The following is a 26,126-nucleotide window of genomic DNA, read 5'->3' as shown; positions in this document are numbered from 1 at the left end:
GTCAGACGAAGCGAGAGGAAACTTCCAGGCAAACCTCAAAGCAAAGCTCGACGTTGCAACCCGCCTCACGGACCCGTCCCCTGAAACCCTCTTGGATCAGTTGAAGACTACCATACTGCAATCCACTGAAGAGGTACTGGGCTTCTCCTCCAGGAAAAACAAGGACTGGTTTGACGAAAACAGCCAGGAAATCCAGGAGCTGCTGGCAAAGAAGCGAGCTGCCCACCAGGCTCACCTTACAAAGCCGTCCTGTCCAGAGAAGAAACAAGCCTTCCGTCGCGCATGCAGCCATCTTCAGCGCAAACTCCGGGAGATCCAAAATGAGTGGTGGACTAGCCTCGCCAAACGAACCCAGCTCAGCGCGGACATTGGCGACTTCAGGGGTTTCTACGAGGCTCTAAAGGCTATGTACGACCCCTCACCCCAAGTCCAAAGCCCGCTGCGCAGCTCAGACGGCAAAGTCCTCCTCAGCGACAAGATCTCCATCCTCAAAATACCAACAAAAATTGCTCCAAAGTGATTGGAATGAGAAGCAAACCAAGATGTTCTGAATCAGGCCAAGATCTCCAGCATTTAGGCCCTAGTTACTCTCATTTAGCATTGGACTAGTCACTTCATTTGCAAATCCAACAACAAATCCTGAATAAAGGCATTCTTCAGTGCTGTCATGGAGGAAATGACCAGATCATAAAAAAACTCAGTGACGTGCTCACAAGGATGTTGCCACGATTGGAAGACTTGAAAGGGAAAATTAGATTGACCAGAACAGTTTTCCATGGAGCATTGTAGGCAGAAGAGTGACTTGCATGGTTTTTAGAACGCAATGTTAGGAAAATCGCAGAAAAAAATTAACATAACTACTGCTCGTGTGGTCGTTCACACTGGGCCCCTTTTTAGATTGCAAATACCTGAGTGTAACAGTCCCGGTGGTTGGATTTGCAGTAGAGTGGATGACCGTCAACTAATTTTTCCGGTAAGATTTACACTGCAGGCTTCCTCCAAAAAGTTGTAGGGGTCCTGCAGGATAAATCACAGTGCAGGAATTGACTCAAAATTCCTGCACATTCCTTTTTAGACTGCTCATGTAGCAGCAAAATTCCTTGATTGTGTTGTTACATGTCTCCAGAGTAAAAACCATGTTAAATTTAAATTTCAACATACAGCACGGTAACAGGCCCTTCTGGCCCACGAGCCTGTGCTGCTCAATTACATAAAAGTGACCTACAACTTCCATAATTTTGAAGGGTGGTGGAAACTGGAGCACCCAGATGAAATCCGCGTGGACATACGGAGAATGTACAAACTTCTTACTGAAAGCGCTGCATTTGAGGGTAGAGATTTAAAAGGGAGAGAACCTTTTTCCACAGAGAGTGATGTGTTAAGGGATGAGTTGTGAGAGGAAGTTCAAGACGTCCTAATATTTAGAAGAGATTTGGACAGGAACATAGATGGGGAAGGTTTAGAAGGACATTAGTCAAATACTGGTGAATGGGACTAACTCAGATAGGTAATTTAGTCATAAGTATAAATAGCGATGAAGGGCCTGTTCATGCTGTATGTTTCTATGTATGGCCCTATGATAATATTTCTTTGGAATATCCTGCATACAAACCTTTCCTCTATTAAAATATGAAACAGTCGATCAATATAAGCACCATTCTCCTTATATCTCTGCACAATGAGCTGAATTGTTCTTAGTTTTTGTACAGGTTAAAACCATGTGTTTTTGATTTTTAGTAATTTTGTACTATCCCTTTAAAGATTAATTGTTTTTGTAGTGTTACCATAGTTATTATGACATTATATGTCATAATATTCAAGCATACAAGGAGTTCATTCTCATTCTTGGAATAATCATGGATGGAGAATAAGCTCACTCGAGAAAATTTTCTTTGAATTCATAATCGTCATTATTATTATTCATTATTAATCCTTAATTATAATTTTAATTCATTTATATTTGTTTGAAGTTGAGTATCATTATAATTTACCATGTACTTTGTTTTAATCATCGTTATGAAGTGCGAAGCTATGAAAATGTTTTTTTTGTTTTTATCAATGAAAAACTAAAGCTATTTACAGCTGCAATTACGAAGTTTGATTTATTTGAATGAATAAGATACAATTCGGAATATCGAGGCTTACTTCTCTTTGAAGGTGACATGTTTGAGATTGGGAAATATTACAAGCTGGGAAGTGTTGTCTACATTTTTATTCAAAGAAAAGTGTTTAATAAAATTCTGAATTTGGTTGGAAGAAAGATTTAAAGAAAGTCTGTTAGAAAATTCTCAAAGCTTCTATGAGAGCATGTCTGTCTGACTGCAGCCACCTGTAATCTTGAAAGAGAGATAAAAGCTCTCTGATTTGCAGAAGCAAAGAGCCATTGGCAGGAAGCCCAGACTCTGTGTTCTTTAAACATAAATATCACAGCAGTTTGCAGAACACAAAACTTAGAAATACTCTTAAAAGGACAACACAATATAAAAATTTGTTTACAGTTCCAAGACGAAGTCAGGAGAAGACAGGTGGCAGTGTGAAGAATTCAAAATGGAGAAGAAGTCTCTTCGGTCTAAAGACCTCGAACAACAGCTTCTCTCACAGAGCTGTCTGATTGTGAGTTGAGACAGCAAGGTGGATGGATAAGGCTTGGTGGAAGGTTGGAGTCAGTGACCAGAGAAGAAGCGGCTTCAACTACCAAGCAGGAAGAAGACTCCATTAAGGCACTGCAGACCTCAATGGCTAGTTTAAAGGTTAGTGGAACTGGAACAGATGAAGCCACTTTGTAAAGCTCCTCTGGTGCTGTACCAAGTGAAATGCTGAAGATAGAGACCCAATCAGCCGTATCTGAATGCTCAGATGTGAATCCTGATGATAGTGTTTCCAGGTTATGAGTGAATGAAGATCTTCAAAGTCTTCAAAGACATCTAAAGCAAGTACACCTTCACATGCTTCAAGCATATCAGTTATACATCCTAAGGTCCAAGTAGATTTGGCTACTGTCTGTGCATAATGCGAGTTGATTGTGAAAAAAAACCCATGCCTTAGATGATATGGAAGTTGAAATTAAGAATCATCAACTTAGACAAGAAGCTGAAATGAAGAAACAACAATTCCAGCAAGAAGAATAGAAAAGATTATTGAAGACAGAAAAGACTAGAGCTTGAAGAACAACATGTTTCGAAGATGGCCAGAGTAAAAGCATTAGCTCAGGCTTCTGCAAAATCTATCACTCAGCCTGAAGTACCCAAGGAGCCACCAGCAGGTAATGGGTACTGCAGCCACAAGAGACAAGGATACTTGAGCAAGGAGCCACAGGTGGTGCTGCTGGTGCTCAAGTGTCAATGAGAAACCCTGTGGAAAGAGCTAGAGACATTCTATCTTTTCTGAACACACAATCTATGAATCTTACTGAAAGAAGTGCATTTCAATCATATGAGTTGATCATACTCAACAACTGGCATCTTTTCGTGTTGCTGAAGAACCAGCGATAAGTCAAATATCTCCACCAATGCCTTCACAGCCATACCAAGGAACCTCATTAATGCCATCACTTACCTATCAAGGTTCAACATTTATGGCACCAGTTCTAGTTCAGCCAGCTCCATTGACCACAAGACAACCAGTCGCAAGCCATGGTGGACAAGACAAAATGAAATTTCAGCTATATTAGCGCAGCAACAAGTTTCATATGGTTACCTAAGAAGGAAATTCCAGTTTTTAATGGAGATCCATTACAATATCTTACGTTACCATATATAACAGTTTATGGCATGGAAACAGGCCATCTCAGCCCTTCAAGTCCACACCATTTCACTCAAACAACTCCATTAGATCCCCACCTATTCTCCACCCATAACCCTCCAACCCCCTCTTATCCATGTATATATCCAGCCTCCTCTTAAATGAAAGAAATGACTCTGCCTCAACTATTTCCTCTGGAAGATTATTCCATTCAGCCACCACTCTCTGAGTGAAGAAGCATCCTCTAATGTTTCTCCTAAAATTTTGCCCCCTTCCCCTCAACTTGTGTCCTCTTGTTTCAACCTCCCCTGCTCTCGGGGGGAGAGTCTAATTGCATCTATTCCCTTCATAATTTTAAACACCTCTATCAAATCCCCTCTCAACCATCTACGTTCTAATGAATAAAGTCCTAACCTCTTCAATCTTTCTCTGAACTCTAGGTATTTTAAGCCAGGCAACATCCTGGTAAATCTTCTCTTCACCCTCTCCACCTTATCTATATCCTTCCTATAATTTGGAGTCCAGAACTGAACACAATACTCCAAACCTGGCCTCACCAGCACCTTAAACAGTTGCAGCATCACTTCCCAGCTCCTATACTCTATGCTATGATTTATGAAGGCTAACATACCAAATGCCTTCTTAACCACCCTGTCAACATAGGAATCCACCTTCAAGGAACACTGCACCATAACGTTGAACATCACATTGAAAGTAATACTAAAAACACCAAAGATCATCAGTATTACCTGGAACAATATACTGGAGGATAGGTGGTGAAGGATTTAGTTAGAAGTTGCCAAAATATGGATCCAGTCCAAGGTTTCAAAAGGGCAAAAGAATTATGGAATTATCATTATGGCAATGAACATAAAATCGCAAGGGCCCACAGAGACAGGATTCTTTCTTGGTCAGCAATAAAATCAGAGGATGCAAAGGGTTTACAAGCATATACACTCTCTCTGAGAGGATGTAGTCCACACCATTTCACTCAAACAACTCCATTAGATCCCCACCTATTCTCCACCCATAACCCTCCAACCCCCTCTTATCCATGTATATATCCAGCCTCCTCTTAAATGAAAGAAATGACTCTGCCTCAACTATTTCCTCTGGAAGATTATTCCATTCAGCCACCACTCTCTGAGTGAAGAAGCATCCTCTCTGAGAGGATGTAGTAATGTAATAGGAAGTAGTGTACATTTCCAAGAGTTGAATTTGCTTGATCATTTGACAATTATTATCTATAAATTAAAGGACTTATGGAGAACCAAAGCTTTCTGGAAGGGACACTAATTCTAAGGATGATGTACAATTTTTGGAATGGCATGTGCATGTTTACACCGTACAAGTATTTGGAAATATTAAGGATACTTCAATAGTTACTAAGGACATAAAGAAGTCTACACCATTTTCTCAACAGAAACCAAAGGAAGGACCTTTTTTTTGTTACTGCTGTGTCAGATACAAGCATAAGAAAAAACAAGGAATCAATGAAAAAAAGATCAGACTGTTTATGAAAGCTGTTTGTATTGCAAAGATAAGGATGTTTTAGAAAAAAGTTCACGATTGGAGTATGATGAGAAATTAACCTTTTTAAAGAAGAATGGAATATGTTTTCATTGCTTGTGTAAAGGACACATCAGCAGAACTAGTAACAAGTGACTCAGTGGTGATATATGCAGTTTAAAGCATCCCAAGTTACTGCATACTCAACAAAGTAACGTTGAGAAAGAAGTCAAACAATCTGAATCCAAGACTAAAGACACAGTCAAAGAAAATGCCTCAGCTTTGGTTCAGACAAACAGTCTTACTGGGGCCGGTGACAATGCCCTCTCAATAGTTTCCGTACAGGTTAAAGCTAAAAAAGGAAGCTTCATACTGAAGACTTGCGCATTTCTTGATCCAGAAAGTATTACATCATTTTGTACTGTTGAATTGATGAATAACTTAATCTTCATGGTAAAAGATCACAAATCTTGTTGAAGACAATGAATGATGAAAGGAACATTGAAACTAATATACTTTCAGGTTTAGAGAGTGCTGAATTGGATAGCAATGAATTTTGCGATCTTCCAAGTGCATATACTCAGAAGACTATGCGATATCAAAACAGTGGGATCATCTAAGAGACTTTTGCTTACACAAGATTGATGCATAATTGAGATATTAATTGGATTAGTTGTACCACAGGCTCTCGAACCTCCAGAAGTAATAAGGAGTCAAAATAATGAACCTTATGCTGTGAGAATATTATTCGGATGGACAATTAATGGACCATTAGGAGGAAAAATGAATAATGATTAGGAGTTGTCGAATGTTAATGTCAACAGAATTTCAGTTGTCAAACTTAATGATCTATGGGAACAACAGTTTAAAATTGATTTCCCTGGATGTCACAAAGATATTCAAGAACCTTCGAAGGAGGATAAACAGTTTCTAGATTGAGTTTCAAATTCTGTGAAAGAAGTTGATGGTCATTACCTTTGAAGAAGAGAAATTTGCATGCTAGATAATAAAATAATTGCAGAACAGCGTATGCTGAATTTGAAGAGAAAATTCAAGAGAAATCCTTCCTTTCACTTGGAATATACCAGTGTCATGTTGGACATGATAACCAAGGGTTATGTTGAAAAGGTATCAGAAGATATCTTGGAATGTAAAGATGATAGAAAATATTATTTACCTCACCATGGAGTTATACATCCATGAAAGAAGAAACTATTGATTGTGGAGCATCATTTCAAGGAGTTTCATTGAATTCTCAACTTTTACAAGGTCCAGACTTAACCAGTACTTTAATATGTGTTCTGATAAGATTTTGCAAAGAGCCTATTGTAATTGAAGCAGATATTAAAGCGATGTTTCATCATGAAAGTACCATTAGAAGATTGTGATTTTCTACGATTGTTATGGTGGCCCAATGGTGATTACAGTTAAGATATGAATGAATACAGAATGACAGTTCATTTATTTGGAGCAACTTCAACACCGAGTTGTGCAAATTTTGCTCTCAGGAAATGTGCTGAAGATAATGAAGAGCAATTTCATTGTTAAGCTATAAACATCATCAGAAATAATTTCTATGTTAATGATTGTCTTACTTCAGTGGTTTCAGAAAAAGAAGCAATACATCTTTATCATGAGTTAAAAGAGATCCGTAATAAAGGAGGTTTCTTCCTTACGAAATGGATTAGCAACAGTCAAGATGTGTTGGCTGCTATTTCTGAGGCAGAAAGAGCAAAGCAGATAAATCATCTTGACTTGGATTGTGATGTTCTACCTGTTGACAGAATTGCAGAAGTGCAATGGTATGTTCAATCTGATGTTTTCAAATTCAAAATTGTTTTGAAGGAAACTACCTTTAACAAGAAGAGGTATTATTTTGATTATAAGTTCAATATATGATCCTTTGGGAATATTGGCATTAGTAGTATTAATAACCAAGAAAATTCTGCAATAATTGTGCAGAAGAAAATTTGGATGGGATGAAGCTATACCAGATTCTGTCGCACAAGATTGGATGAATTGGATTGAGAGTCTTAAAATATTAGAAAATTTTGAAGTCGACAGATGTTTTAAACCAGCAGCTCTGGAATTGCCACATTTGCTCAGTTACACCATTTTGTTGATGCAAGCGAAGGTGGTTTTGGTCCTGTCAGTTACTTAGTACTGCAAAATAATCAAGATCGAATATATTGTAGATTTGTAATGGGAAAGCCAGAGTGGCTCCATTAAAACCAATCACCATACCTTGAATGGAATTGACTGCCGCTACTATGGCGAGCAAAGTGGACACTGCGTTAAGAAGAGAATTACAGATGGAGTTAGCAGATTCTGTGTTTTGGTCTGATAGTACATCAGTGCTTAAATACACTAATAACAAAACAATGAGGTTTCGGTACTTTTGTGACTAACAGAATTAATGAGATTGAGAAAGTTTTGCATGTTAATCAATGGAGATATGTTAAAACAGTGGATAATCCAGTTGACATGGCTTCACAAGGATCAAAAGTTCAAGCATTTCTGAAAAGAGCCAACACATGGATGTTTGGTCCTCAATTTCTTTCACAATCTCAAGAAGATTGGCCTCAAAATCCAGAAGTAAAAAGATGTATCTATGGAGGATCCAGAAATCCAAAACACTAATATGAATACAATTCAATGTTACAAGGCCAGAGGACCCCAAAACCCAACAGCAATAGATATTCACCAAGACAAATGGTTACTTAAAAAGTTGCTTTTAATTATCTTTAAACATGAAAACAGGATCAAACTTTAACTTATTACCATGAACTTAACCCCTTTCTAATCCTAAGCGCACGTATATGTAATGTGTGTGTGTAAGTTCAGAAAAGTTCTTTGATTCACAGTCCAATCTCACCTCATTCCTCCAAGTTCACTGGTTGGCGGCAATTCTTATACTGTAACATTTATAAAGTTCACCAGGCTTTGGTGCTTGAAAGGTAATTGGTTACTGCTCAAGGAGGTTCTTGTCAGTTTTCAGAGAGATTTGTTGTTCGCTAGATACCCTCTTGATAACCTCTTTTTTTCAGGTCACCAGAATTCCTTTTTGTTTCTCTTATTTCAAGTGAAACATTAGGCAGCCAGTCCTCTCATCTTTCATGATCCACAAGGTTTTGGAATCAACATCGAATTCATGATTCATTACTTCAAAAGGAAATTAATTGGATATTTAACCCAATTACAGGATCACATCATGGTGATGTGTGGGAAAGAATGATTGGATCAATCAAGAAAATTCTTAATTTTATTTTGAATAATCAAATGCTGAATGATAACAATCTTCAGACAGTATTGTGTCAGATTGAAGCTATTCAATTATTAAAGTTTCTATCAATTCAAATGACATTGAGGCAGTTACACCAAATCATCTCTTACTTCTTAAATCTAAACCTTTTAGGCCCCTGGGTCGATTTCAAAAAGAAGATATTTATGCAAGATGCAGATGGAGACAAGTGCAGTTTATTGCGGATTTTTTCTGGAAAAGATAGGTTAAAAATATCTTCCATTATTACAAGAAATACAAAAATGGTCTAAGGCTAAACACAATTTGGTATGTGAAGACATTGTAATTATTATGTATGATTCTGCACCAAAAAATTTTTGGTTGCTGGGGAAAATCGTGGAAACAGGTCAGGACAAAAAAAGGTTTCGTTTGGCAAGTGCGGATTAAAACCAAGACTGGTTACTTAAATTGACCAATTATTAAAATCTGTCTTTTACAAGAAGCAGAAAGTTTTGATTTTTAATTTGATACTTACCACATTTACTTTTGTATCTGTAATAATAATTATTATGCATTAGTCATTAATGTCTATTATTATAATTAGGGGCCGGAATGTAGAGGTTAAAACCTTGTGTTTATGGTTTTCAGTAATTTTGTACTACCCCTTTAAGGATTAATTGATTTTGTAGCATTACCATAGTTACTCTGACATCATATGTTGTAATATCGGAGCGTACGAGGAGCATGTTCTCATTCTTGAAATAACTACGAAGGAGAGTAAGCTCCACTGGAGAAAATTTTCTTTGAATTCGTCGTCACCATAATTATTAATCCTTTAGAGTCATTTTAATTCATTTATATTTGTTTGAGTTGAGTATCCTTATCATTTACAATATGCTTTATTTTACTCATCGTTATGAAGTGCAAAGCTATGAAAATGTTTTTTTTGCTTTTATCAATGAAAAACTGAAGCTATTTTCAATTGCAATTACAAAGTTTGATTTATTTGGATGAATAAGATACAATTTGGAATATCGAAACTTACTTCTCTTGGAAGATGACATGTTTTGAGATCGAGAAATATTAGAAGCTGGGAAGTGTCATCTAGCTGGAGGTTTGTTGTTTGTTGTTCTCATGTATTAGCATATTCTTTATATTTGCAGAGAAGCATCTGACTTCCCCACTGCTGGATTCACAAGAGTCATCCTGAATGAAGGTTCCACATACACATTGTACAGAGTGGGCTACTTCATGTCTGTCATGGCCAATATATTAAGCAATGTCTGTACCATTGAATGGGGTTGTTGATCTCCTTAATAGAGCTAAGTGAATGTTGAGTGTTTTGCTTCATTTTCTTTATCTCTCTTTATGTGTTGTGAATTAAATCAGAGCATTTAATGAATTTAACTAATTTATTTTGTAACATTTTTCAATTTTAAATATTCCTGGTCGTCAAAGATATTTCAAGACATAATTAAGATATTTAGAGCCAACCATCATAAAGCACTTAGAGCAGCTCTAGAACAAAGGACTGACCTCGACGTCACGGGCCACCTCACACACCTCTAGAGTGGGCCAATAGGGTACATGAAACCTGGCCCTTCTCCCTGTGTCTGCGTGAGTTTCCTTGGGAAGATCCAGTTTCCTCTCACTCTAAAAATCGTAGGTTAATTTGGGTGTAATTGGGTGGCACTGGCTTAAATGGCCAGAATTGGCCACTATCGCATTGTAAATAAAATGTAAATTTTAAAATTTAATTCAAAGTATGATTTAGACCAATCTCATGATCATTTTTATGGGGTATTAATGTTCCTGGCCTTTTCCCCCAAAGATACATATTTTGATAATCAATTTTTATACTCTCTTCTTTTAGCTATTAAGTTTTGTCATCTCTCGGTCACCTGTGTATCTCCACAAATTTACAGGATGTATCATAGTGATGGCATTTTCTAATGATTTTAGTTAGGTTTTCCCATATCTTTTCATGGCTGATTTTTTGTTTGTTTGCACATTTAATACTTGCCTCTTACTGATTTCCAATTCTATTGATTTGGCCTTTGAGACCTCTCCTTGTTGCACTGTTACTGAGGTCTGTGCTATTCAAAGGAAGCCATTCTCACTCAATTTCCATTGGTTTTTTTTTTGTATTTCTCTCTTTGGGAAACTACATTAAATTCATCACATTAAGATTGCTTTTATATAAATCATTATACACCATTAGGCCATTAACTACATCTGGCTTGTTTTATTGTCAGCTAAATAACGAACCATATTATTGCAGTATTTTGCACTTCACTTGCTGAAATACTATATTTTGTTGAAAGTGAATGGTCTGTATCATAGTTTAGCTGACAGAAGAAACAAGTTTGTTGAGCTGTTAATATGGAAGTCTAATTAGCAAAGAGTGTCCTGGGGGAATAAAAAAAGGTTGTGTGGTTAGTGACTGATGAGATATAAGTATAAAATTATATAATTATGTTTAACAATATAGTCCTCTATTTATTTTTACATGATAAAATATTAATCAGCTAGTTTATGGCCTAAATGTGCATAATTATTCAATGGGTAACAATTGCATTATGATTAAATTCAATGTAATTTAATATTAATCATTACATTATCCAACAAAGCTTGCTTGCAGTTTCTCCGACACGTTGCAGAAACTTACACAAAAACACAATCCATAAATTTACTAAATTTTCAGATCTAATTAATTATGGAAGTGATAATCTCCCAATTAAAACCATCCTGCCTTTGCTACATGTCTTGTGCATTAACACATTTTATACTCAACAGCTACCAGGAGACTCAAACACAACTTCCATTATTTATTTACCCCAAAAAGTTGAGTATTAAGAATTCACAAAACTCGTTCAGTAAGATTGGATTAATTTCCAAAGTGAGAATGTTATTCTACTCCAGTGGTTCTCAATCTGCCCCCCTAAACTCACATTCCACTTTAAGTATTCCCTATCCCATAAGTACTCAAGGGATTGCTTAAGGTGGTATATGGGTGGAAAGAAAAAGGTTGAGGACCACTGTTTTAATTGTACCTAATTGACTCGTTATGTGCATGGTTTCCTAACTCCAAAGGAAATGGGCCAATGACAAGCAAAATATTTCAGTAACATTTGAATCTAGAGCAGTGAATCTCAACCTTCCCTTTCCACACACATATCACCTTAAGCAATCCCTTACTAATCACAGAGCACCAATGGCATAGGGATTACTTAAGGTGGAATGTGAGTTTAGGGGGGGGGCAGTTTGAAAACCACTGCTCTACGTTATAGAACCCTTAATTCTACTGAGTCAGAATGAGGCATAAAAACTGTTGCAGCATTCTAGGCGATCCAAATGAACATGAAAAATATGGTTATATCAATGAAATAAAAGGGCATAGAAACTTAAAGAAAGTGAAAATTATCACTTTTCAATGCAAACCTATGGCTGAATCAGTCAATATCGAAGAGGCAGTGGTCTGATGTAAAGTCATGTTCATACATTTATAAGGCACAAGGGAAAATTCAACTGCAAGGTTCCACGTGCATAAGATACCCAAAAAGAGGAGGACTGGGTAAATAACTGTCACTCATCAAACTTGTTTCCCCCATTGATGCCTGCTGAGTTCCATTTTATCTCTCCTGTTCTGGGCAGTCTGACATAAAGCAGTGGTTCCTATTGAGAGCCATTGTTTTAAGAGCCCCATTTGTGGTAGGAGATTGCACATGTAATTTCATACTTTTGATGCCAATCTTGAAATTGACAACATGTAACTTTACTGAAGACTCACGAGTTGTATTTCTTGACCTCACAAAACCTTTCACATTTTGTGTGTCTATGGATTGAATAGGATGAGTATATCTCTTGTGGGACCAAGCAATTTGAGAAAAGATTTTCACTAAAAACTTAGAAACATTCTTTAAGTATTATAATAAGGATTTTTAGTATTTCTGGCATGCCACATGGATGTGTTTGAAGCAGCTGAATCCACTACTCCAGGTGGTATCCTCTGATGTAATGCTATGATACACAGCATCTTGACTTGTTTTAAAAATGAAATAGGCCATGGCTTCTCTTGAAACTGAACAACCTGCCAGCAATATCACAGGACATCTGACAGTTACTAAATATAAAACTGGCAGGGACTGAGTTAAAAATTTGTTAATCTTGGAGCTCAGGTTGAATCTGCAAGTGACCAGGACTCTATTCTCAGAGTTAATTGCATCAGAATCCCTTGATTAAATCCCAGCCTCATTATTTCTTCCAAAATAACCATGATTCCAGCCATAAATAATGATTTATTTTATCCACCCGAATAAGTCCATGATAAAATATTTACTCATTTGATTTCCAATTGAAGACTACTAATAAATTGTACAGAACATCCTTTTGCTTAGAGCAACCAAGAAACTTAAAGACAGTGATCTGAGCAAAGACAAGTGACAGGACCCAAGAACAGGTGAGAAAAGAAGCTTGAAGGCCGGACTGGTGACCTTGGTGACTAACCTTTACTTTACAGGAGCATCCTGAGTCCTCCAATCACCGATGTGCCTTCTTTTACATTTAGGTGACATTTAGAGATGTCACATTATAATCAGCTGTACTTCATATCTGTGCCCATCTCAATTTTTAGCAAAAGAAACAATTACTGAAGATACTGGTGGGACTTGGCACATTCATGCCTGGAAACGTTTCATGACAAGACCTTTTATCAAGTCACTGGGGAGGGGAGATATCAGGCACAAAAGGGGGAAATGAGACCAAAAGGTGACAGGGCACTGACCAGAAGCGGTAGAGGTGAAGAGAAAGTCAGGGGAGACTACTGCAGGGAGTCGGGGGTGGGGATTGGAGGGAAGAAATGTTTGAGAGAAGGGTAAGAATGGGAGCTGATAAAGGTGAGTGGGAAACGTTGAAGTTGAAAATGTTCTAAGCCAAATAAATAGGCTTCAGAAACAAATGATGGAAATAAACAAGAGTCGGGATGACTTAAGGTGATGAAAGCCTATTCATCACAACACTCAGTCTAATGTGGTTGATTGATAACGCTACAATTTAATCACCTTAAATTTTTGGACCATTGACAAGGCAATACGGGCAGATAAACTGGACACTGACCCTAAAGATCTGGAGGCCTCAGTCAAATTCGATCAATGACTGCACTGCCTCAACCCTTTCATGAGACACAACGACGGGCAGAGTGAGGAAGACAAACGAGCTCTACTCTTCGCTCAGGTTGGCCACCGAGCCTTCCAGAGGTTAAGGGACTGCACTCTTTATTCGGCCGCAATGGAGCTCCTGCAGAAACAATATCGGATCTGATGAACGTCATCTACAATTACATGCGGTCCAGTGGAAGCTAGGACCAGCCTGTGACTGCAGAGAAGTCTCTGCTGCTTCCCATCGCAAAGGGCTGATATGCAATGCATGTGTGGCTGGATTCAAGTTTGATCGCGTCAGACAGACACTCCTGGAAAAGGGCCATCAAAGCCTGGCTAGAGCACTTGAGACAGTGCAGCTGAATGCAGAGGTCTTCTCCCCAGGAAACGCGGCCGCCACGTGGGGAGTTCGAGCATTGCCAAATTAGGACATGAGGTCCCAAGTCACCTGAAGTGCTACTTCTGTGGACATGCAAAGCATCTCCAAAAGAAATGTCTGGCCTGAGACACTACATGCTCTGCCTGCGGGAAGAAGTGACACTGTGGGAAGAAGGGACACTGCAGGAAGGTATGTAGGTCCCAATCCCCTTCCAGCAGCATCACGTGCGGCCGCCAGAGCTGCCATCTTGAACCACATCACTTCCAGCTTCCCCTCCAGTTGCAGGAAATGGCTTGGTGGGTCCATGGGGCACCAAACTGGGACAGTACCACTTCTGGTGGTGAGGAAAAGCATCACATGTGTGGCATGAGGGCAGCTATCTTGGAGGGTGCCCCCAAACCAACTCTACAGCAGCAACTCAGACAGCGACCAGACGATGGTCTCAATTACCCTGGATCAGGACAGCCCACAACAACTGGCCAGGGCCATGATGAACATCAAGGTAAATGGGTGTGTCACGAACTACTTATTTGATACTGGGAGCATGGGAGCTTCATTCACCCGGGCACAGTGCTGTGCTGTTCCCTTGCGGTAGCCCCAGCACAATGTAAAATCTTCCTGGCCTCCAAATCCCACAACTGAGATCCACAGCTGCTGCACTGTGACATTGTGCAGGGGATGGAGTAGAAGAACTTTAATCTCCTTATTGTGCCACAGCGCTGCGCACCAGTTATACTGGGACCGGACATTCAGTGCCAGCTAAAGAGTATTCAAATGCAGTTTGACGGCCCAAACTTGACCCCACCCCAATCCTGGTTGATAACTAAATTTTTAAACCACCCATTCCCCCTTCCGAGCACGACCTGCGGTCTCTCTACCCTCCAGGTCCCACTGCCGCCCCTGTTCAATATCCTCACCCCCCAACTGTAAGCCAGTCACCACCAAGAGCAGGAAATACAGCCCTGGGGAAAGAGCCTTCATCAAAGTCAAATGGTTTCTGGCAGAAGAGATCGTAGAACCCAGCACCAGCCCGTGGAGGTCACTAAGGGTGGAGAGAAACACCGCATAGTCATAGACTACAGCCAGACTATAAACCGTTTTATCCAGCTGGATGCCTACCCACTCACCCGCATCGCTGACATGGTAAACGAGATCACCCAGTTCCAGGTCTTCTCAACCATTGACCTCAAGTTGGCTTACCACCTACTCCTGAATTGCCCAGAGAACAGCCTGTATACTGCCTTCGAGGCAGATGGCAACCTCTACCACTTGCTCCGGGTCCCCTTCGGGGTTACCAATGGGGGTCTCTGTCTTCCAGAGGGAGATGGACTGGAAAGTGGATGACTACGGGCTCAAGGCCATGTTTCCTTACCTGGACACTGTGATCATCTGCGGCCATCACCAGCACGACCATGACGTTAACCTGCAGAAATTTCTCCAGACAGCCAAAAGTCTCAACTTAACTAATAACCCAAAGAAGTGCATGTTCAGTACTTCACTGTTACCATCCTCGGTTGCGTGGTGGAGAATGGTGCATTGGGCCCGACCCTGACTGTATGTGCCCCCTGTTGGAACTCCCACTGCCCAATACCCTCAAAGCCCTGAAAAGGTACTTGGGCTTCTTTTTGTATTACGCCCAGTGGGTCCCGAATTACATGGACAAAGCCTGTCCCCTGGTGAAATCAACTTCATTTCCCCTGGCGATGGAAGCCCAAGCGGCATTCACACGCATCAAGGGCAACATCGCCGAGGCAGTGATGCACGCTGTGAATGAATTCATCCCCTTCCCCTATCAATAATATGTCCAACTTTGCTCTGACTGCCACGCTCAACAAGGCAGGCAGGCCAGTGGTTTTCTTTTCCTGAACCCTCCAGGGCCCCGAACTTCAGCATTCAGCATCGAAAAGGAGGCCCAGGCCATAGTGGATGTTATATAGTCAGGATAATGTGAATTATTTTGTAACTGCGTAAGAATACACCCTTCTCACTGTAGTGCACTACTGTGGGGTGTATGTATATGTGAATGTCTGAACAGTTTTCCTGAGATGGTGAAGACATCAATAAGTAAAATCTCTTTTGTTATTTGAATCTTGCAACACTGCATGAAAGGCTCTGTTTTGCTTCCCCAGGAACTCAGTGTCTGGAACCATTCTGTCGTCCTGGCTGACGACCCCTGGGCCCGTACTGCTCTGGAGACATATCAGATGCCACAAGACTGACCAGGTGTTGTGAAGGTCCACCTCCTCCATGCAAATCCCCAATACACTTACATGGAGTTCCAGGATGGGCGGTAGATTGCGGTTTCCATCCGACACTTGGCACATGCAGGGGACCCCTTGACCAACCAATCAACATCCCCTCAATGTATCCCCGACCAACCAGCCCCACTAATTGTGCCCAACACAGCATCCCAACCATAGACTGAGCAACCCCACGGTTCTATTAACTGCTCTCACCCACCGGAGGCACAGCCTGTCATGCAAGACACCACCCGAGAACCAGTAACTGAACCACAGTAAACCTTAAAATGGTCGCAACAACAAGCGAGACCATGGGACAGGCTGAACCTGTAATGGACATTAAATCACTTCACCCTTCAAAAGAAAGGGTGAATGTGGTGCAACTACTATATATTGAATGAGATGGCCCACCCTCTGAACCTGTGACTCCTTCCTCAGAACCTGCCTTGGAACTGTGTCAGAAACATGTGAGATGTGTTGATGATTGATTAAAGCCTATTAATCACAACTCTGTCTAATGTGGTTAATCGATAGCACTACACAGGCTAACTATAAAGGATGTGGGCTCCTGTTATGTTATTAATAAAGGGTGACAACAGTATACCAATGAGAAAGGATCTTAGCTTGGACTGGGAAAAGGAAAGGGGCAGAAAACAATGGGGTTGTTAACAGGCCTGCTTGTAGTAGTGATATCGGGAATGGCATAAACAAGGACATTTGTAAGTAATGAGGGGACTAGGCAATCAAACGAGCACCAACAACATAAAGAATGAACTCCTGGAACTTATATGAGATGGATTGCTAGATTGTATGAGATGGATTGTTGAGGAACTGACAAGAGATTAGGTGATTTTAGATGTTGAACAAGTTAATTACTAATCCCACAGATTATAGAATGTTACATGAAGTTTGAAAGTGTTGTAATTTCATCTGAAATTAAAGTACTCGGCCAAAACATTGTTAATGATGCAGATAAAGGCAGAGGTTGGCTGTGAAAACTATGTATAAATGGGGCAATAGGAGGCTACAATTTATAGACTGGTATTGTCCATTTCCCGAATCATGCACAAGGACCATTTGAAAATTAATTGGGGGCCTGTGAAATATTCCACCCAGCGGGAGCAGGGCAATGAGGATCAGGGAAGTGGGTGTGTGCTCTTCTCAGCTCCATGACCCTCACCTGGATGATGACCACAAATCTTCCACATCTCCATTCCCACTACTAGACAGCCTTACAATTTAAATTTAATTGAAAAGTAACAAGATAAATAAATGACACGTAGGAACAACTTATTAGTGTACATTTTTATATTATTGATTGTAACAGTTCAGGAAACATATTTTTAAAAATTTAATTCAGAGATACCGCACATTAACAGGCCATTTTGGCCCATGAGCCCGTGCCATTCAAATACACCCATGTGACTAATTAACCTACCAACACCATAAGTCTTTGGAAAACAACTGCAAGATCAAGCAATATTAAATGTTAATGTCACAACTAAAAATAAACGGTACCTTTACTATAAATAAATGCATTGAAATAACATACAGCATTCGTAACATTACATTGACCCTGGCAGGGTGTGGTTGCAGTGTACTCTGGTTTGCCCTTACACTCAGAATTCAGCTTCAACTTTAAATTTATATCTCCATCAGTTAGATTATAAACATTATAGGAACTACACATCCCACCAAACATCATCTGTTTTCACACTAAATTCTTAAATTTCTTCTCTTTCAAAAATGTATCTTGATGTTTCTTGAGCCATTTAAAATGTAATTTTTGCCTTTTTTCCCAATGTAGAGGTGGCATCATTAAACGGACCTTTTCCTGTCTAATACACAGGTGGAAGTTAAACAGAAAATGTCCTTAGAATGAGGCTATCTATATCACCATGTAAAATCTAATTGAATTAGGAAAAATGAAAGAATAAACACTCGATTGAAGTTACCCTAGCCTATAAACTACTAGATACGTTGCAATGTCATTGAAGAGTAAAGAGATAAATGAATGATAAAAGGGAACAACCAATTCATTTACACTGTTATATACTTGACTGTAACTGCTCAGGATGTAGAAAACAACTAACATGCTTCTTCTGCATGAACAAACAAATGAAACAAGACCTTACGGTACAATCCCTAATATGGTGACTGTCTTTAGCAACAATGGTTTAAGGATAACTACTGAGCTGCATGAAAATTATGAGGGCAGAGAAAACAGGATCGGCAGGTAAAAGTATTGTTAATAATGTTAATGTTAATAATTGTTAATAATAACATCATCTGCAACATTCCTGCTTCCTCCCCACCACTTCCCTCAACTCCTTGAAGCAGCAGCACAAGATTTTACTTCGATAAAAAGGCTTCAGCCGCCGTTTGGAGAGTTCAATTCCAATGGAATGAACTTTATCATTTCAGAATCAAAGATGTATTTCCTGTACCCAAAAACAACCAGCTTACATCTTCAATATATATTTAAAATGACAGCCATGCCAAGAATAAGATTTGAAAAAAAAACCTCTTGAATTAATTGAAATGTAACCGCACATTAATGTTCAGGATAAGAAAGAAAAAAACAATTCTAAGCACTTTTAATGTCATGAAGGATAGGTTTCTAAATTGGGAGAGCTGTCAAAAAACAGTCCGCATCATATTAAGAGACTCCTCCATCACAATCCTGATCCATGAGCATGAGAGACTCAGAAGAAATGGTGGGACAATGGTGGAAGACCTTCATAATCTGGAACAATGACTAGACACCATGAAATTTCATTGCATCAGCTCAACACTGAAAGAAGAAATCTTCTCCTGGTTACTACCTAACGCCCTCTTTCAACTGATGAACTAATAAAACTTTTAGAAAAACCAATGGCAGCAGTAAGTACACTAGATTTCAATGTTTGTGCCTCCTTAGAGACATAACTGACAAACTGGGTTTATGGCAGGTGACAAGCAACTCGACACAAGGAAATGACCTGCTTGACTTTGTCTTTACCATTCTGTCGAACATGCATTTCCATGACAGCAAATGCAGTAATGACACTGCGAAACTCTAAGAAAATAAAATCCTGTCTTCATTTCAAATTCATTCAACATGGGGCATAATCATAGGAGATTGAACAGGCCTGACATCTAAAGATGGGTTATCTTTGAGGCATATGGGCCTCAGCAGCAGCAATGTTATCCATCACAGTCTTTAGCCTCTCCTCCTAATGGGGCAATCCTTGGTTCAACGATTGAAAGGGGTTATGCCAGAAGTATCTGGTGCAGATTGAAATGAGGTGTTAACAGCAAAACAGAAACATGTGACAATAGGCAGGAGGCAGAAGCAAAAGGTCTACAACTACTGGACAGATCAGAAGCTCCGAAGTCCTGCCACAACTAGTTCTGAAAAGTACCAAACAATTAACTATCAAATGGGATGAGGCTCTTCCAACATCAGAATCCTCAACTATGGTGAGGAAAGTATTTGCTGAAAAGTTGCAGCCACGTTCAGCTCAAAGTGCCACATGGACGATCCACCTTGCCTTCCCGCTGGTGATCAGTCTGCACCCAGCTTCAATGTGTTTATGAGGAATTATCTGAGAACACTGAATTCAACAAAAGGCTGTGGGACCAAATAAAAAAACAAATCTGAGACTGCAAACTTCTGCTCCAAAATCTCTGTGCCTTTAGCCAACCTGTTCCAGTGAAATCATAATGCTGACTTACTGACGCACTGTAAATAACTCGAGAAGCTGAGACACACACACTTCTGGGGTTTTCTGGGGAAGGTGAAGGTGTTAGAGTCTTTATACTAGGTCAAAAGAGAGAGAGGCCACAGGTCAAGTCACAGGATGGGGCAGAGCCAGGTAATGAGGAATTCAGCAGTTCACCACACTGACAAAGTGAAAAATGCTCTGCTCTCATAAAAAGAAAAATTCAATCTCCTAATTTGACCGCCCTCTTAACCTTTCTACACTCAGTCATCTGCAAAGTTATAGGTGGTGTCATTAGAAGTCCAATACCAGGAGGCATAGCCTGATGGAGAAGGAGGAAGAAGTGTAATTCCATACTCCCCCAGTTGGACTAAAAAATACCCGAATTTAAATACTTGGAAAAGTTTTAAAAGTTTGTTTTGAAGTAATCTGAATGTTTAAAGACTATAATGGCAGCTAATACAAAGAAATTGAAGACAGACTCAGAAGAAACTTCACTTTAAAAGTTCAGAAGAAGTGAGGCCTACCTACCAAATGGAATCCTCGGAGTCAACTGGACAGCTACCCAAGCATCAAAGGACTCCAGCCCCGGCTGAGTATTATTTTATTTCTGTCCCCACCCAGTCAAGTGGGGAGTTACTACTTTGTAGTGGTTTATACAAAAATATTTTTTTTATTTGAATACATTTAATTTTGTTATAGGGGGGTTGGGAATCGTTTTGTTTAGTGATTATTTATCAAGGGAACCTTTAAGATTAATTTTTTTGGAATTATTAGAAGAGATAAAAAGAAAGGGGGAGTTTTAAGGGTTTTTTTTTTAGTTAGTAGAAGGGATAGAAAGTTAAGGGCTTTTTTTAAAATTTGTTGTTCGAGTTTTACTTTGATAATAATGTCTAATATAAACTTTGCAATGTTTAATGTTCAGGGTTTGAATAATCTGATTAAGAGAAAACGTGTTTTAACTTATATAAAAATGAAAGTTGACATTGCTTTTTTGCAGGAGACTCATTTAACCAAAAAAGAGCAATTGAAATTGAAGAAGGATTGCGTTGGACATGTATTTTTATCTTCCTTTAATTCAAAAGCAAGAGGAGAGGCAATTTTGATTCATAAGAAAATACCATTTGAACTTGTTTCTTTGTCGGAATCAGTTGGTCGTATTTTAATGATTAATTGTAAATTGTTTGCTGAGTCATGGTCCTTATTGAATGTGTATGCACCTAATATTGATGATGAACAATTTGTGTCAGAAGCTTTCTTAACTTTAAGTCAAGCTAATATTTTGATTGGAGGAGACTTTAATTGTGTGTTAGACTCATTATTGGATAAATTTCCAAAAGTTGTGAAAAAGTCGAAAGCAGCGGTTCAATTGGTTTTCTTGATGAAAGACCTGAATTTGATGGAGGTCCGGAGAAGATTATCTCCTAGTGAGAAAGATTTTTCAATTTATTCTTCACGTCATGATTCATTTTCTAGGATTGTTTTTTTATAGCATCAGCACATTTGCAAGCACATTTTATTCAAGCTGAATATAAAAGTAGGATAATTTCTGACCATTCTTTGCTGTTTATCTCCTGTGTGGGGCCGGAAGTAATTCAATCAATTTTTCGCTGGAGGTTCAATGCAATGTTATTGAAAAAAAACAGAATTTGTAAAATTTATTAAGGATTAAATTGCTATTTATTTAGATTTTAATAAAAATACAGTCAGGAGTAATTTTATGTATGGGATGCTTTAAAGGCATTTTTACGTGGTCAAATCATTAGTTATGCATCAAAGAAAAAAAAAGAAATTTCTGGTAGAGTCTCAGTTGTTGGAAAAACAAATAGCAGAGTTGGAAAAGGAATTCCAGAGGAATTGTACAGAAGATAATAAGACTTTTTTGACAAAATTGAAGCTAAAATATAATATATTGCAAACTGACCAATTTGAACATTTGATTCAAAGATCTAAGCAACGTTACCGAGTTAGGGGACAGACCACATAAAGTCTTGGCATGGCAATTGAAAACTGAACAAGCTTCAAGGATTATTAATGCTGTGAGGAAGGACAATTCAGTTACTTTTAAACCTCAGGAAATTAATGACCAATTTTTGTAATTTTACCAGAAATTATATGCTTTTGAGGGAGTGCGAGATGACGGTTCCATTGAAGCATTTTTGTCAGAGTTAAATTTACCAATATCGAAGGAGGAGGATGTGAGAAAGTTGGATTCTCCTTTTACGGATTTAGAAATCTTCAAGCTGCTCATCATGCCCTACCTCTGTGCGCTGGTCACACTGGGGCTGGATTTCCAGGGCTAGCTTAAGACCCCTCATGGTCCAAAACAAACAATTCCTGGATCGCCTGCCCCTCGCTCCGAATATGGCCAATCAGACACTGAAATGCCTCCTGGGCCACCTGACTTGGGGCCTGGCCACCCTCTGGGTCCCTCTGTTCCACCCCGTTTGAGAATCTCACCCCTGACTGCAAACCAGACGTAATGAAAAGTAGGTGATATAGCCCTGGGGACAGAGAGTTTATAAAAGCTGAAGTAGTGTGACTGCTAGAGGACAGCATTATAAACCCCAGTAACAACCCCAGGAGGGTGGTGAAGAGTGGGGAGAAGCACTGGATGGTTAGTGATTGAGCCAGACCATCAACTGCTTTACCTTATTGGACACCTACCCCCTCCCCCACATAGCCAACATGGTGAATGAAGTACCAAGTCTTCCCTACCATTGATCTTAAGTTGGCTTATCACCAAATCCCGACCCGCCCAGAGGATCACCCGCACAAGGCATTCGAGGCTGACGGCCATCTCTATCATTTCCTGTGGGTCCCATTCGGCCTCACAAATGGAGTGCCTGCATTCCAGAGGGAGATGGACTGCATGATGGATGACCATAAACTGAAAGCAACATTAGGACAATGTCACCATCTGTGGACAAAACCAGAAGGACACGATGCAAACTTGCAGAAATTCCTGGCCACGGCCAAAACCCTGAACTTGACGTATAACCAGAAGAAGTACGTGTTCCGCACTTCACGTTTGGCGAAGCATAGCGTCATTGCCCCCAATCCTGACCATATGTGCCCCCTCCTGGAACTCCCACTGCCTCAAAACTTCAAGACTTTCTTGTACTATGCCCAGTGGGTCCCCAATCATGAGGACAAGCCCTACACCTTGCTGGAGACCACAACATTTCCCCCTGTCGGCAGAGGCCCAGAAGGCTTTCAAGGACATCAAAGATGAGATTGCCAATGTGGCATTGCACGCCATTGATGAATCCATCCCTTTACAGGTGGAGAGCGATGTCTCTGACTTTGCCCTGGCCACCTCACTGAACCAAGCAGACAGGTAAGTGGCAGTCTTTTCCCGCACTCTCCAGGATTCCAAACGCAGACACTCAGCCTTTGAGAAGGTGGCCCAGGCCATAGTGGAAGCTGTGCCCAACTGTTTGACCGGCAGACCAGACCAGAGAGCCTTTGCATTCATGTTTAATAATAAACAATGGGAGAAGATCAAAAATGACAAGAGCATGAGGTGGAGAATTGAACTGTCCACCTATACTAATGAGATATTGTACTGGCCTGGGAAGCTCAATGAGCCATCCAATGTCCTGTCTCAGGGAACCTGCGCCAACACGCAAGCCAACTGCCTCCAGGCCCTCCACAATAGCCTCTGCCACCCGGGGACACCAGGCTCTACCACTTTGTGAGGGCTCATCACCTCCTCTATTCAACTGAGATCAGGGAGCTGACTCGTAACTGCTCGGTCTGTGCGGAGTGCAAGCCACATTTCTACCAGCTGGAGAAGACTCAACAGATCAAGGCCACTCACCCCTTCAAACATTTCAGTATGGATTTCAAGAGTCCCCTCCCCTTCACAAATCAGAATGTGTCCTTCCTTAATATTGTGGATGAGTACTCACACTTCCGATTCGTGATTTCACATCCAGACATGACTGTGCCCACGTTTATTAAAGCCCTCCACAACCTCTTCACCTTGCTTGGATATCCCAGTTATACTCATAGTGAACAGGGGTCCTCATTCATGAGTGAGGAGTTGCGCCAATACTTTCTGACCCAGGGTATAGCCACAAGCAGGACCACCATCTACAATCCCCACAGGAATAGGCAGGTAGAAAAGGAAAATGGCATGATTTGGAGGGCAATTCTCTTGACCCTAGTCAAAAGGGATGTCCGTCTCCCAGTGGCGAGGTCTTTCTGGAAACGCTACATGCCACCAGGTCCCTACTACGAACGTCACCCCGCATGAAAAACTGTTCTCCTTCCCCAGGAGGTCAGTGTTTGGAACCACATTACTGGTTTAGCTGACAACCCCAGGGTTGGTGCTACTCCACAGACATGTTAGGAATCACAAGTCAGATTCGCTGGTTGAGGAGGTGCACCTCCTGCATGCAAACCCCCAATGTGCCCACGTGCAGTACCAGGAAGGTATAGTATCTGTCCGGTACCTGGCTCACGCAGGAGCCCCGTCAGCGGAGGCGCATACTGGAGCCCCCACCATCGACCAGCCGGCCCCTTGTATCTTGCTGACAAACAAGTACTTGAACCCACCACCACCATCCTCCGGGCCTCCTCCCTTACCACCCTGACAAACATTAACTGATCCCCTAACACCCCCCTAACCAGTTCGGACTAACAGAGTTCATCCTCCGGACATACAGGTCACTGTCCCACAGGAGCCGTCAACTATGCAACAGGCGCTGCAGCGATCACAGTGGCAGATAAAGACACTGTACCAGCTAGATCTGTGAAATGTAAAAGACTACATGAACTGTAACGATGGACTATGTCGCACTTCACCCCTGCCGGACTTTATCTTAAAAGAAGAGGTGAATGTGGTGGGACATGGCATTGCATGTATACTGTGCAGGCTGGCCCGCCTCTGACCCTGTAACTCTTCCCCGTAAGATCCCCCAATAAAGGCTGAGCCACCCTAGTCTCCCCACTTCATACCAGCCTTGGAATCGGGCCAACAGCATGTGCCTGTGTATTAGTTTATTAAAGCCGGTAATCACTCCCTTCGAGACTGTTTGTGGTCACTCCCTTGAGTCATGCTACTCCGCCATTTTCTCATACTTTGATGAAGGGTCTAAGCCTGAAACGTTGGTTATGTATCTTTACCTTTGCTACATAAAGGACACTGTTGACCTGCTGTGCTCCTCCAGCATTTTATATTTTTACTTCAACCATGGCGTCTACAGAATTTTGTGATTTACACCCAAGTAATCTGCTCACTCGTGCCAGTTTAGGTTTTGTCACTGTCACTCAGCTCCAGGCCCAATTCAGCCGTAATCTATAAAACACCGAAGCTGGTGAGGAGAGATAGTAAGTACACTTGACATCAAGGCATTTTGATGTACCATGGCATTAATGAAATCAATACTCATTAAGCAGAATATATTTCACTAGTTCGAGCCATTGATCATACAATGAACGATGGTTATTGAAAATTGACGAACACAGTCCAGGACAATGTTAGAGGAGTTAGTCATCCGATCATCTCCAGCTGCTTCATCAATAACCTACCTTCCGTCAGAATGTTAGAAATGCTGATCTGCTGATTAATGCACTTTTATTATCAGCTGCTGTTAGAACTGAAATAATTGGTCCAATTCTCACTGTTGGCTCACATTCATTTCTCAACCTGAGGACCAAAATAGTCATGTTCCTTCACCCCGTTTCCCCCATTAGGTTTACTGATAACCATTTTTTGATGCCGTGAAAATGTTTCGACATTTCAAAAAGTGCCTCATCCTGGTAAATATATGCTTTATTCTTCTTGGGGTGCTTTATTTTAATTAGGTATATAAGATCAGATTTACATTTATATAATGGTTTTAACAAAGGTAATTATTCCAAGGTGCTTCACAGGCAGAAGAAGAAGTGGCAAGAGAAAGAATGTTAAGCAAGCTTGGTAAAGAGGTAGGTTGAAGAGAAAGGGACTGAAGATACAGTGAGAAGGATTTGCCAAAGGACTTCCAGGAAGTGAGGTCTGGGATATTGAATAATTGAGAGCATTAGAACAGGACATAGAGAGTTTGGAAGGAGCTGCTGCCTGGAGCAAAGGAAGTCAATGGCATGGAACTCTTAAAGGACAAAGCCTGTTCAATTTGAAGCACTGGTAAACTAGGAGCCAGTAAATCT

General features: G+C 40.4%; 1 protein-coding gene across 6 annotated transcripts in view; it reads right to left on the bottom strand.

Moving 5' to 3' along the window:
- sgcg (sarcoglycan, gamma) overlaps positions 1-26,126 on the bottom strand; it is a 527,276-nt gene that overhangs the window by 131,710 nt on the left and 369,440 nt on the right. The window lies entirely within an intron of this gene.

The sequence above is a fragment of the Narcine bancroftii genome, chromosome 7 (assembly GCF_036971445.1).
Source record: "Narcine bancroftii isolate sNarBan1 chromosome 7, sNarBan1.hap1, whole genome shotgun sequence".
Classification (NCBI taxonomy): domain Eukaryota; kingdom Metazoa; phylum Chordata; class Chondrichthyes; order Torpediniformes; family Narcinidae; genus Narcine; species Narcine bancroftii.
This window is presented reverse-complemented; position numbering and strand designations above follow the sequence as displayed.